This window comes from Tamandua tetradactyla, chromosome 7 (assembly GCF_023851605.1).
Source record: "Tamandua tetradactyla isolate mTamTet1 chromosome 7, mTamTet1.pri, whole genome shotgun sequence".
In the NCBI taxonomy this organism is placed as follows: domain Eukaryota; kingdom Metazoa; phylum Chordata; class Mammalia; order Pilosa; family Myrmecophagidae; genus Tamandua; species Tamandua tetradactyla.
Window position 1 is genome coordinate 87,702,610 of NC_135333.1, and position 14,120 is coordinate 87,716,729.

Sequence of the window (14,120 nt, forward strand, 5' to 3'; positions counted from 1 at the left end):
GTTACTAACTCTTACTGGGTGGCCTAGCTAGAAACATAAGGGTGGTCCTTCAAACATATCCAAGTGATCAACCACTCCTACAAATATCCTTGCAGCCTCCAGTCTGGCTTCCTTTTAAGCCATTCAGAAACCGAGAAGTGGCCTAAAAATGCAAATCTGATCATATCTCTTACTGGCTGAAAACTCAACAAGGCTTTTACATCACCCTTGTTTCCAAACACCTTAGCAGTTCATCCCTACCGCTGCCCAAAATCTGTCTCCTGACTCTTCAGCTCATCTTTTTCTCCTCTTTCCAGCCAAACGGTTAACTTATTTCAGTCCTTCTTTCTGATATCAGGTCTTCTCACAGCTGGCCACATCTGCCAGACACTCCTTCCCTTGGCCTTACTCTCTTATTCTTCCTTTCTCTGTTTAAATGACACTACTTCAAGGGTTACATCCCTGAACCCTATCTAGGCTACAAAGAGTTCTTTGCTATTTATTTCCATAGAATTCTTCCCATTTAAAAATAATTGTCATGTTTATTCTAATTATTTGACTAATGTTGTTCAGATTTTTGTGATGGGGGAAACTATGTCTATTTTATTTTGTTTATATAATTATCCCTGTTGTCCCAATGCCAAGCACACAGTAGGGATTCTGTAGATGTGTTGACTTGCAGTTCTTTAATAAAGAAAAATTTATATGCTTAACATACCTTGGAATTTTAACTACGGTTAAGTAAAATAAACTGGCCACCTGCATTGGGCATTACCAGACCTATTTCTGAGAAGACTTTTCCAAAAGACAAAAACAATGCCCTGCAAAAAATGGAATGCACCACACAGGATCCCTGCTAAGCAATACCTGGTGATAAAATTAGTTTTGGTCCAGTAGAGAGTGCTTATCAGAATGGGCAAGCATACTATACTAATCAATGTGTATCTGCTCCCCACTTTGTAAGATCCCTCCCCCTAAGTAAAATGGAAATTTAATATCAATCAGAGCATTTCCTCACTGGCTTCCATATTTGCTCTATATGAGCTTCCCCTTTCCACCCCTTCTCTATGGAGCTGCCTTCTTGTTTCTGAATGAAATGCAGCCCAGGGCCATGGTGGCTCAGGGGGCAGAGTTCTCACCTGCCATGCTGGAGACTCGGGTTCGGTTCCCAGTGCCTTCCCATCCAAAAAATAAATAAAAAAAGAAAAGAAAAAAATGCAGCCCAATTCATGAATTGCTCAATAAAGCTATGAGATCCTATCCTTACTGATACATGGCACCTGATTAACTGTTAGCTTTTATGGTTCCATTAAATTTTTTTAATCACAATATTTATTTATTTATATGTAGTCCTTAGAGTATATTAATGACCAGAATAATATTATATGAGATATAATACCTTATAAAATATGCGTCTTCTAATATTTCTTTTTTTCTAATTTTTAAATTTTTTTTAAATGTAACAACATACAAGCACAAATATTCTTACCATATGATCATTCCATTCTTGGTATCTAATCAGTAACTCACAATATCATCACATAGTTGTATATTCATCACCACGATCTCCTCTCAGAACATTTGCATCAATCCAGAAAAGGAAATAAAAAGAAAAAAGAAAAAAATTCGTACATACCATACCCCTCCCCACCACCAGGATTTCAATCTACTAAATTTATTTTAACATTTATTCCCCCTATTATTTATTTATCTTTAATCCATATGTTTTACTCATCTGTCGATAAGGTAGATAAAAGGAGCATCAGACACAAGGTTTTCACAATCGCATTTATTTCATTTAAAAAATAATATTTAATTTTTTAATGAAGTTTGTAAAAAAAAACAAAAACAGGGTTCAGTTTAGGTCAGAAAACTAAACTTCACACTTATTGCCATGCTTCCTGCTCAGCACTGGGAAATCAGAGATGCATGAGGCATACTCCTAGCCTGCCCTGAGAATCCCCCAGCTCACGTCTCTGGAAAGATGACGGACCCATCAAGGACTCTTTTTTTTTTTGGTATTAAGCATCTGCTTATATCTATATAAAACACTCTTCTTGTTCACTAAGTGGGAATGTATGTATACCTTATGTATACTTAATCTTGATATATATTGCCAAATGTTTTCCAGAAAGGTCATACCTGGTTACACCCCTATCTCTAGTGTATGATAAGAACCAACTCATTGCATGTGTATCAGCACTCTAAAAAAAAAGTGTTTTTTCTAATCACAGATGTGAAAAAGAAAATATACTGGTTTAATCTGCATTTCTTTGATTTCTACCACCTGAGGGTGCACATTTAAAAAAAAGAATTATTAGCCTTTATATGTTTCTTTCGTACATGTATATTCACGTCCTCTTTTTTTCTTAAAGTTTTCTAAGAGATTTTCCTCGAGGAGTCTTGACAAAATAATTCTCAGTTTTGGTCAGGCTCATTTAATGCCAAGCCTTAATAAACTTTAACCAAATAAAAACAGCAACTCTGGAAGATATATATATATATTCTCTCTCTATATATATATATTCTAATTTTACTTCAAATTTAATGATATGACATCTTTCATGTTTTCTAAAATGACCATAATTTATAAAAGGTGCCTGGCTTGTATATATTAATTATATTGCATATAGGCAGTTAATTTTTAAATAATAATAAAATAAAAATTTAATTTACAATAAATAAAAAATTGATTCACCAAAAAAAATGTGACTTTCATGCAACTTTTCAGCAACATTTCACATTTGCAGTAACAAGTCCCTTATTAAAACTTGCAAAATAGCAGTCACAAAAGCATCACTCTAGATTTCTCTCTTTTCTCACCCTATCCAGTAAGTCACCAAGTTGCACTGAGTCTTCTGCCTGCACATTTTTCTTCTCCACCCACTTACCTCCCTCACTGTTACTCCTCTCTCCTGGCCAATGGCAAGCTCCCAGGGATCCCCTTGGACTCTATCCTTGGTCACCCACCTAGCACCATTAAATATCTTCCATTCTGTCATCAGAGTGTCCTCTCTAAAAAGTTTTTCTAAACTTGTCACTCCCCTGCTTAAAATCATGATAATATCTGTCACTGATGCAACCAGTTACAATGTGTGGGGCACTTCGTGGGTATTTTCTTATTGAATGCACAAAAGACACCTCCCCCCACCCCAACACACATACACACCATAGTTCCATTTTATGGATTTTCAGAGAGAATACTTAAAATTCCCAAGTTCAAACACCTTTAGGCCAGGTCAGTTTACCACAAAGAATGTGATAGTACCAACAATTCAGACTCATTCTGACAGCTCCCAAGTTCCTACGGCAGGGATCTCCAAATGTTATGAATGTATACCTCATCAGGGACAAATTTTGAGTGAGGGTAGCCTACCATATTTTCCAAAGATGACCAAAGCATTATTTTCATTTCATGCTCTTCTCACCGCATCAAGAGGTAGAGTTTATCTCCCCAACCTCTTGAATGCGGATTGCCTCTGCGGCCAATAAACTATGGCAGAAGAATCCCCTTGGGGACTCTCCTTCTTATTATTAGAATGCCCTTGGGGACTCTCCCTCTGAGAACGCAGCCCCCATGCTGTGAGAAGCCCAGACCACATGGAGAGGCCATGTGTGGGTTCACCACTCAGTAGCCTCGGCGGAGCTCCCAGCCCACAGCCAACATCAACTGCCAGCCACGTGACCTTGACCATCCAGCCAGACTACGGTTTCAGATGACTCTAGCCGCAGCCAACTGACCGATGGCATGAAAGTCTCCAAGGGCAAACTGCACAGTTGAGCCCTTACAGCCTACAAACCATGAGAGAGAAAAATAAATTGCTTTTAAGCCACAAAGTTTAGGGGTGGCTTGTTATACAGGAATACTCAAAACAGCATGCAAGCCTAACATGTATTTAGTTATGAAAATAACCTAAAATGTATACAGTTATAAGTCATACTCGTAAATGGGTATTTAAAAAATGAGATAAACATGAACTCACTGGCATTTTTAAACATCTTATGGGGGTTTTGTCATTCTATCATTGGCTGAAGGCCTAATATACACAAGGGCAAGTAATCATGACAGTACATATATATCCCTGTTAAGCCATCTTCTTAGCCACATCAAAAACTGTTTTTACATTACTAATTTTTTTTAATGTTATTTATGTGTTTTGTTTTGTTTGCAGAAATCTTGTAAAGCCAGTTGTCCCTTTTGAAAGGATTATCGATTAACACTAGATGACATAATCTGGAAATATCTGTAACCTGACCTACGTGAAGAATCACAAATCAGAACCAGCTGAAAGAGAGTGAAGGCAGGACTGCAAAGGAGCCCCCAGAGCAGAGGCTGCTCTTCCTCTCCCCTCAAGCCACTGCTCGAGTGCACAACAGTATCACCATCTGGCACACAGAGTAAGCAGAGGGTGCATGTGTCAATCCACAGGAGATAAACATAGGTATGATTTCATTTCTTCCTTTTAGAGAAAAAAAAAAACAAATATAAAATGCTCTTTCCACGTGCCCGTGGATTCTCTTGCACGCTCCCAGGATGTGCACACTCCACTCTGAAACCTACTGGGCTCAAAGATGAAGTGTAGATTCCTGAGCCCAGTTTGAGGGGTTCTGCTTAAGCTGGCATGGGCCTGTCTACTTGGAGTTCATCTCCGCCTTTCTCTTTCCTTTCTCATCCTGACTGGAACTTCGTCCACATTTGCACTTCCCATTTTACTCAAAACACAGAGTAAATCCTTAGCATGGCAAGACTCTAAGTCAGCGCAACGTAACTTATAAACGAATGTTAACTGGACAAGGAAATAGACACTTAGATAGAAATATTCTAGATAGGTTCTATCTAGGCTCTAGATAGAATTTCATTTTGTGTTTGGAAACAATTGAGATTATAATTTCCCATTTTATAGAAATAGAATCACTTTATCTCCTTTGAAAGGGAGGAATTAATCCTAATTAAATGAGCCTGATTTTCTAAAGCCCAGCGTATTATATTATGGATTGCTCTAGAGAACATTTACCTTACAGCAGTACATAAGTAGATGCCCAGCTTTTAAGAGTACATATTAATCTACTTAGAGGAAACAATCAGCGAAATAAAAGCACTGGGCCAGTACCAAGGCAGATATTTTGAGTTATATTCATGACTGTCAAGCACATTATTTACAATAAAATCCATAACATACTGTTATTAAGGTAAATGAATTTTAGTAAATACAAATATGAAAAAAAAAAAAAGAGAAAAGAACAGGTTATTGATTAACACTGAGCAAAAGATATGCACCAAAGTAAAAAATAGGCATTTTGGAATACAGTAATCTTTGTTTTTAAACTTTTTAAATTGTACAATATAACATATATACAAAGCAAAGAAAGAAAAAAGCAATAGTTTTCAAAGCACTCTTCAACAAGTAGTTACAGGACAGTGGGTGGCTCAGCAGGTAGAGTTCTCACCTGCCATGCCGGAGACCTGGGTTTGATTCCTGCTGCCTGCTCATGCAAAACAAAAACAAAAACAAAACAAGTAATTACAGGACAGATGGCAGAGTTTGTCATGAGCTACCATACAATCCTCTCAAATTTTTCCTTCTAGCTGCTTCAGAATATAGGTGGCTATAAGGCATAAATCTTTTTTATCATCACAATTGACTTTTTTAAATTTTTTGTGACAAATAACATATTTACAAAAAAGGAATAAATTTCAAAGCACAGCACCTCAATTAGTTGTAGAACAGATTTCAGAGTTTGGCATGGGTTACAATTCCACAATTTTAGGTTTTTACTTCTAGATGCTCTAAGGTACCGGAGACTAAAAGAGATATCAATTTAATGATTCAACAATTATATTCATTTGTTAAACCCTACCTTCTCTGTATAGCTCCACCATCACCTTTGATTTTTCTATCCCTCTCTTTAGGGGTATTTGGGCTATGGCCATTTTAAGTTTTTCATATTGGAAGGGGCTATCAATAATAGAAATACTGTAATCTTTTGCCAAAAGTTAATGGAACTGTTTTTACAGTGTTATGTGTTCAGCAAAATATAAAATACTCATTACTCTTTGATTGATTTGCTCCTTTTGCTGTAAGATGTGCCAGTTCCCTGTCAGAAGGAAATATGGCACTCATCACCTCCTTCTCTTTGAGATCATTCAAAGTATGCAGCAGACACGCAGATGGAATGAGAGTTCACCATGCCTTCTCGTGGTGGAATGCAAAGGCATACCCAATACATTGGTCATTGCCAGTATGCTTTTTATAAACCTCAAATACTCTCATTTTAATATGGAGAGAGAAGGCACAGAGCTCAGCTGTGTGTCACATGGATGAAATCAGGGCATGCCACCGTCAATGCTTTTCACTGTTCCTGATGATTCATAGACCAGGACCATCAAGAGTCAAGAGATGGAGGAGGTGAGGCCTTTAAACGAAATTGTCACTGCATCTGCTGCTTCACTCTCTAATATAGTTTAAATACAGACTATCTGACAAAAACCCAAACTTCCTGTCTCTAATATCGTACTCTGCCCTGAACAGATGTACCATAAGAAAGACATGAAGCCTGGCAGTGGATTTATGGTATCTTGATTAAAGGAGATTTTTACTGACATATATTCTAATTGATCCATTTCTTTTGCAGCCCACTAGACAATTTGGAGTGAATGGGAAAAAAAAAAGCTATTCTTTTGTAAAGAGGGAGAGGGCAGTTGTGAAAAGGGAAGTTTGAAGAGGGAACTGGCATGATGACAGAAATTTTCTGTTTTCTTAATAGCAGCCAATTTTATGGACATGAAGTGATACCTCATTGTGGCTTTGATCTGCATTTCCCTGATAGCTAATGATGTTGGGTATCATTTCATGTACTTTCTGGCCCTTCATATATCTTCTTTGGAGAAATATCTATTCAAGTCTTCTGCCCATTTTTAAATTGGATTGTTTGTCCTTTTGTTAAGTTGAAGGGTTTCTTTATATATTTTGGATATTAAACTTTTATCGGATATGTGGTTACCAAATATTTTCTCCCATTGTGTAGGTTCCTATTATACTTTCATGGTAAAGTCCTTTGAGGCACAAAAAGTTTTTAATTTTGATAAGGTTCTGTTAATCTATTTCTTCTGTTGTTGTTCATACTTTGGGTATAAAGCCTAAGAAACCGTTGCCTTACACAAGGACCTAAAGATGTTTCTCTATGTTTTCTTCTAGGAGTTTGGTAGTTTGGACTCTTATATTTATGTCTTTGATCCATTTTGAGTTGTTTTTATTTTTGTATAAGATGTAAGGTAGGGTTCCTCCTTTTCTTCCCTCTCTTTAGTGTTTTTTTAAAAATTTTTTATTGTAAACCTTAACAGACAAACATACAAACATTCATGACATAAAAACATTCTATACATGGTATACAGTGACTCACATTATCATCACATAGTTGTCTCTCCATCACCATGATCCTTTTTTTGAATATTTGCATCTCTCCAGCAAAAGAAAGAAAAAACACAATGCTCATACATGCCATACCCCTCACCCCTCCCTTTCATTGACCACTAGTATTTCAATCTACTTGATTTATTTTAACATTTGTTCCCCCTATTATTTATTTATTTTTTATCCATATTTTTTACTCATCTATCCATACCGTAGCTAAAAGGAGCATCAGACACAAGGTTTTCATAATCACACAGTCACATTGTAAAAGCTATATCATTATACAATCATCTTCAAAAAACATGGCTACTGGAAAACACAGCTCTAAAGTTTCAGGTACTTCCCTCTAGCCACTCTTAATACACCTTAAACTAAAAGGGGGATATTGATATAATGTGTAAGAATAACCTCCAGGATAACCTCTTCACTCTGTTTGAAATCTCTTGGCCACTGACACTTTATTTTGTCTCATTTCTCTCTTCCCCCTTTTGGTAAAGAAGGTTTTCTCAATCCCTTGACGCCTGGTCCCAGCTCATCCCAGGATTTCTGTCCTACATTGCCAGGGAGGTTTATACCCCTGGGAGTCATGTCCCACAGTGGGGGGAGGGCAGTGAGTTCACTTGCTGTGTCGGCTTAGAGAGAGAGAGAGGCCACATTTGAGTGACAAAAGAAGTTCTCTGGGGGTGACTCTAGGCTTAGTTTTAAGTAGGCTTAGCCTGTCCTACTTAATAAGCTTCATGGGGGTGAACCCCAAGGTGGAAGGCTCAGCCTATTGATTTGGTTGTCCCCACTTTTTTTTTTTTTTTAATGGAGACCCAGTTTTCCCAGCACCATTTGTTAAAGAGACTGATCTTTCTCAATTGTGCAGAGTTGACCAAATGTGAAGGTTGATTTCTGAGCTCTCAATTCAATTCCATTGGTTTATGTCTGTCCTTGTGCCAATACCAGGCTGATTTGATTGCTATAGTTTTAAGATCAGGAAGTGTAAGTCCTCCAACTTCATTCTTCTTTTTCAAGATGGCTTTAGATATTCAGGGCCTCTTACTCTTCCACATGAATTTGATGATTGGCTTTTCCATTTCTGCAAAGAAGGCTGTTGGAATTCTAATTGGGATTGCCCTGAATCCATAAATTGCTTTGGATGAGATTGACATCTTAATGATATTTAGTCTTACAATCCATGAAGATGGAATGCCCTTCCATTTATTTAGGTCTTCTTTGATTTCTTTTAACCATGTTTGTAATTTTCTGTGTAAAACATCACAGAAAACTTGGTTAGATTTATTCCTAGATATTTGATTCATTTTGTTATTATTGTGAGTGGAAATATTTTTCTTCATTTCTTCTTTTGATTGTTCATTGTTTTTGTATATAAACACTGTTGCTTTTGAGAGTTGATCTTATACCATTTTGCTGAATTTGTTTATTAGCTCTAGAAACTTTATTGTAGATTTTTCAGGATTTCCTTCATGTAGATCATGTCAGCTGTAAATAGTGAAAGTTTTACTTCTTTTCTAATTTGGATGTGTTTTCTTTTCTTTTCTTGCATAATTGCTCTGGCAAGAATTTCCAGTACAATGTTGAATAACAGTGCTGAAAGTGGGCATCCTTGTCTTTTTCCCGATCTTAGAGGAAAAGCTTTCAGTCTTCTACCATTAAGTAGGATGTGAGGTGTGGCTTTTCATATATGCCCTATATCATGTTGAGGAAGTTTCTTTCTATTCCTAGTGTTCTCAGTGTTTTTATCAAGAAGGGCTGCTAAATTTTGTCCAATGCCTTTTCTGCATTACTTGAAATGATGATGTTTTTCTTCTCTTTCATTGTATTAATGTAGCATATTACATTAAATGATTTTCTTATGTTGAACCAACATTGCATACCAGGGATAAATTCCATCTGACTATGGTGTATAATTCTTTTTGCCACTTTGATTCACTATCTAGTGCCCTTTCCTTTTAGTCTGAAGCACACTCTTTAGCATGGCTTGTAGGACAGATCTAGTGAGTGATGAACTCCCTCAGCTTTTGCTTCTCTGAGAATGCCTTACTCTCTCTCTCATTTTTGAGAGAACGTCTCACTGGATATACAAATCTAGATTGGCAGTTATTTTCTTTCAGCACTTTAAGTATTTCAACCCACTGCCTTATTATCACTCAATCTTATTGGAATTCCCTTGAACATGACACATTGCTTTTCTCTTGCAGCTTCCAGAACTGTCTCCTTGTCTTTTGCATTTCATAGTGTCATGAATATATGGCTGGGTGTATTTTTCTTCATGCTTATCCCATTTGGTGTTCTCTGGCCTTCTTAAATGTGCATATTCACATCTTTTGCTAATTTTGGAAATTCTCTGTCATTATTTCTTTGAATATTCCACCTGCCCCATTCTTCCTTTCTTTTCCTTCTGTGACTCCCAAAGTGCATATATTGGTGTGCTTGATGGTGTCCCAGGGGTGTCTTAGGCTATTTTCATTTTTTATAATTCTCTTTCTGCTACTTTGCCTGACTCATTTTAAATGTCTTATATTCAGATTCACTGATTTTTTCTTCTTCTTGCTCCAACCTGTTCTTAAAACTCTCCTGGGCATTTTTCTTTTTGCTATTGTGGCCTTCAAATCCAGTAGTTCCATTTAGTTCCTTTTTGAAATGTCTATATATTTACTAAGATTCTCACACTGCTCATTCATTGCTTACCTGATACACTTGTTCTTCCTCTCCAGTTTCCTTCATCTCCTTAAGGATTTTCAAGATCATTTTTTAAAGGTTTTGTTCAGTATGTCTTTTTCATTGTTGTTTTCTGAATTTGTAACTTCTTCTAGTGGATGGGCCATCATTTACTGTGCCTCTGTCTTGCACTCTTTTTTTGCACATTGTATATTTTAATATTTAAAAATATTAACTCTGGGATTTATTCCTTGAGATATCTGTTTCTTGACTTTATAACCTACTGGCAATAAGACAAGTTTTCTTGAGGTTCAACCCTCCTATCAGGAATGTTTGCCCAAGGCGAATGCAGTGTGCAGGATTTTCCCTTTCTGGAATTCTGTCTTATCCTAGGCTTTTGCTTGTTATTTGTTTTGGAGATTCCCTGTTTACAGGAGTTTGTTCCCTCTGCTTCTCAGGAGACAGACCACTCTCTCGAGGATGTTTGAAGTCAGCAGGACTTTGCCGGCAGACTTTCTGACCCTATAGAGTTACAATCCTTTTGTTGTCTCGAGCTGCTTTTACCTGGAGGGCAAATTCTAGGAGGAAGTGCACTGGAGAGAGGACTTTCCCAAACCAGTCTTTCCCAGCTGAAACAGGACCAGAGACCCACAGGGGGTGCAGACGAGCTTCACAGTGTTCTGAGCTGGGAATCAGGAAGGTCACCAAGGGTTTCTGGCAATGCTCCCCAGGGCTGAGCTTTCTTGGCCTGCCCAGTCAATGTAACCCTTCAACTGTTTTCCCATAGTCCTGAGGCACTATAGCATGCTTAAGTTTCCACTCTTGCTACCCTTGACTGGTACAATTTGAAACAATGGCAGCCATCACCCTTGTCCAGGGCAGGTTGAAACAATTCTTACTTTCAGAGCCAGGTTCCTAGTGGTTTGAATAGTCGTCTTCCTCACTAGCTTTTTAAACTTTTCCTTAGAGTGCTGGAGCAGCATGCAGGAAAATCTGTTTTTTACTGGGGTCTTTTACGTGTTCAGGGTTGGTAACACTTCTTAGTGGGTAAGATTTACTTTCTCAAAAAGTCTGGTCAATTTATTTCTCTATTTCTAAAAATCAGTACAGATACTCTTTCTCACCAGTGATAGATGGGATGCATTTTCCCCCATCTGTAAGTAAGCCCACTATATCATTGTCTCAATTTATAAAACAGATATATCATAGGATCTCTAATATACCAAAGTGTTGTATATTAGTTGTAAAAGATGGCTTTTAAATAGTGTATCTTGTAATTGGTTTGCAGAATGCAAATTGATATGATGATTTTTATAGTAATAAAATGATCTATTGCATAAAAGTAAGCTCAACTGTAAAGAACTGCAATTCTCCCTATCAGTCTATCTTTGCCACAATAAGTTAGTTTTAAAAGTGTGTATATGGGTGTGTGAGCAATTATACATATTCTATATAGTGATTCTGTCTACTTTAAGCCATCAGAAATAACCCTAATTGGTTATTACTTATTTCTGATCAAATAAGTATCCTATGCTAACTCTAAATTTCAAATTGTCATCATACAACTCTGGAAAAGAGGTAGTAATAAAAATTAAGTAATGTTAGACATAGGTCATCGGAGGGGAATATAGGAGACTAATGAGAAATAATTTGGAAAGATAGTTTGAGGATTAATATATAATTTATTCTATGAGAAAACATTTTGAGATACTTGACTCAAGAATTTATATAAGAAGTTATAATTCATTCCCCAGATAATATATAAGATGAATTGGAGAAGGAGGAACTGGAAGAATGGAGATGTGTCAGGAGTGTATTCCAGCATTCTGCAGCCTGACCAAGAAAACAGAAAGCTGAAAAGGCATGGTAGAAATTCTGCAGTCTCCAGAACTAAACACTGACAAGATGGTAGACCAGGGAGAGAAGACCAGTTATCATTCTTAAATATCTGTCCTTCCCTGCACCATCTTTTAAATATCTATGCATTAATAAACTGTTCCCAAGGATAGACTGTCAATAAGAGCCTGTCTGAGTCTGGAGCCAAAGAGCAAAGAGGCAATATTGCCCTGGAATTCTGCCTTTAAATTATGTGATTTATACTTTTCTTGCCAGCTTTCCTGCTGTGCCATGCCTGAGGTGGCGAGGCATTTTACATACCAGGCAGTATGCATTGCCAGTGGTTAGCTCTCTTGATTAAGAGATATCATATACCTTGTGTTCAGTCATGGGAGATCTTTGTATTACTTAATGAAAAATCCAGCAGCATTTCCCCCAACTTGGGGCAACCAAAGGACAGGCATTGTAAGAAAAACAGTTGACTTATGATGTAACCTTGGAACATTTTGTTATGAAAGCATGCATTAGTCACAACTTGATAAACTGTAACATTTCTCTTTAAACCCCTCTGTAACATTCTGTGGTTACGATATATAGTGAATGCTTACTCTCCAGACTGTCAGGTACACATCAAAGGAAAGCATGAAAAATGAAAGCTAAGAAAAAAAAGAGAACCTCCCAAACTATTTCATATTTGTTGGTTGAAAAAAACTCACACATATACACACAGACAAGTATATATTTTTGTATGTAAGTATATATATATATATTTTTTCAACAGAAGAACTGTGGGACTTCATAAGCTGACATGTGAATCTATTATTCTCATCTAAATGGTCATCGAAATTTTGAAAGGGAATTTGAGTGGACCTGTCATGCTGCTCTGACAAAAAGCTTGGAATGTATGCATACAAATACTAAATATTCTTTACATGAACAATTAACAAACTCCATAATAACAGCTGCCCTTTATTGGATACATGCTATATCCAGCCCTGAGTTTTACACACATCAATGGATATTACAGTAAAAAGCGTACTCTATGAAGTCCATGCCCATCTCCATTATCAGTGAAGTTACTGATCAATTTGTTTAATATCTATTCATATACTATTAAAGCCAGGCAAAACAACACAAATAAGAAAGTACAAGTTGATTTTACACAGTAAGTATTTTGTTCTACATGATGGCATAGTTAGAACACTAAATATTTTCAATCAATTATGTTATGTTAGTAACTGATTTTTCTTATTTCCTCCCTTTTCTAGGCTGAGAAGACCACAAATTTAATGAAAATAGTGTCTTTGAATAATTCTTAGTAATTTGTAACAAAACAATAAAAAAGTTACAAAGAGAGAGAAGCCAAGAGAAAGGGAAGCATTGTTTTCACAGAAGAACGCTAGCTAATCAATGCAAAGAATGATATTCAAGGGATGCTACAGCCAGATGAAAAGTTGTTGGAGAATGGGATATTTATACAATCTCAGAGTATCATGGCACAGATCACATGTTAATTAAAATGGGGGAACGTCCCTTTATGAGGGACAGAGATGATGGTTGGACTTTCTCCATGGGATCAAAGTTAACATAATAACAGAGGCACTAACAAATATTATGTTTCCTAATATGAGGCAGTGAGGCAGCCACAACCTCACTTCAGTGGTATTCTTGCCGAAAGGTTTAACTTGAATTTAATCATAAGGAAAAAAATTAGACAAATCCAGAATGTGGGACATCCTACAAGATAACTGGCCCGAATTCTTCGGAACAATGTCATGAACTACATTAGCAACTGAAAAAAGACAGGGGATTTTTTTCTAAATTAAGAGAGAATAAAGAGAAACAACAATCAAATATAATGTGTAAACAAAATACAACAAACATAAGCTATATTAAGATCAATTGTGGAAATTTGTATATGGACTAGATATTAGGTGATTTTACTAAATGAAGAGTAATGTTCTTTGATGTGCTCTGTAAAAGGAAGTCCCTGTTCTTGAGTCATAAATTATCTAGGTGAGACATATCATAACTGCAGTTTATTTCCATATGATTCAACGTTTGAGAAGATAAAGCAAATGGAAAGTTTAACTGTTGGTGAAACTAGGTGAAGGGTATACAGGCATTTTTAATATAGTCTTTTATCTCTACAGTAGGTTTGAAATTTTTCAGAGTAAAAAGTTGTAGAGAAGTTATAAAAATTTCTCACTTTCTTCTATCTCCAGAATA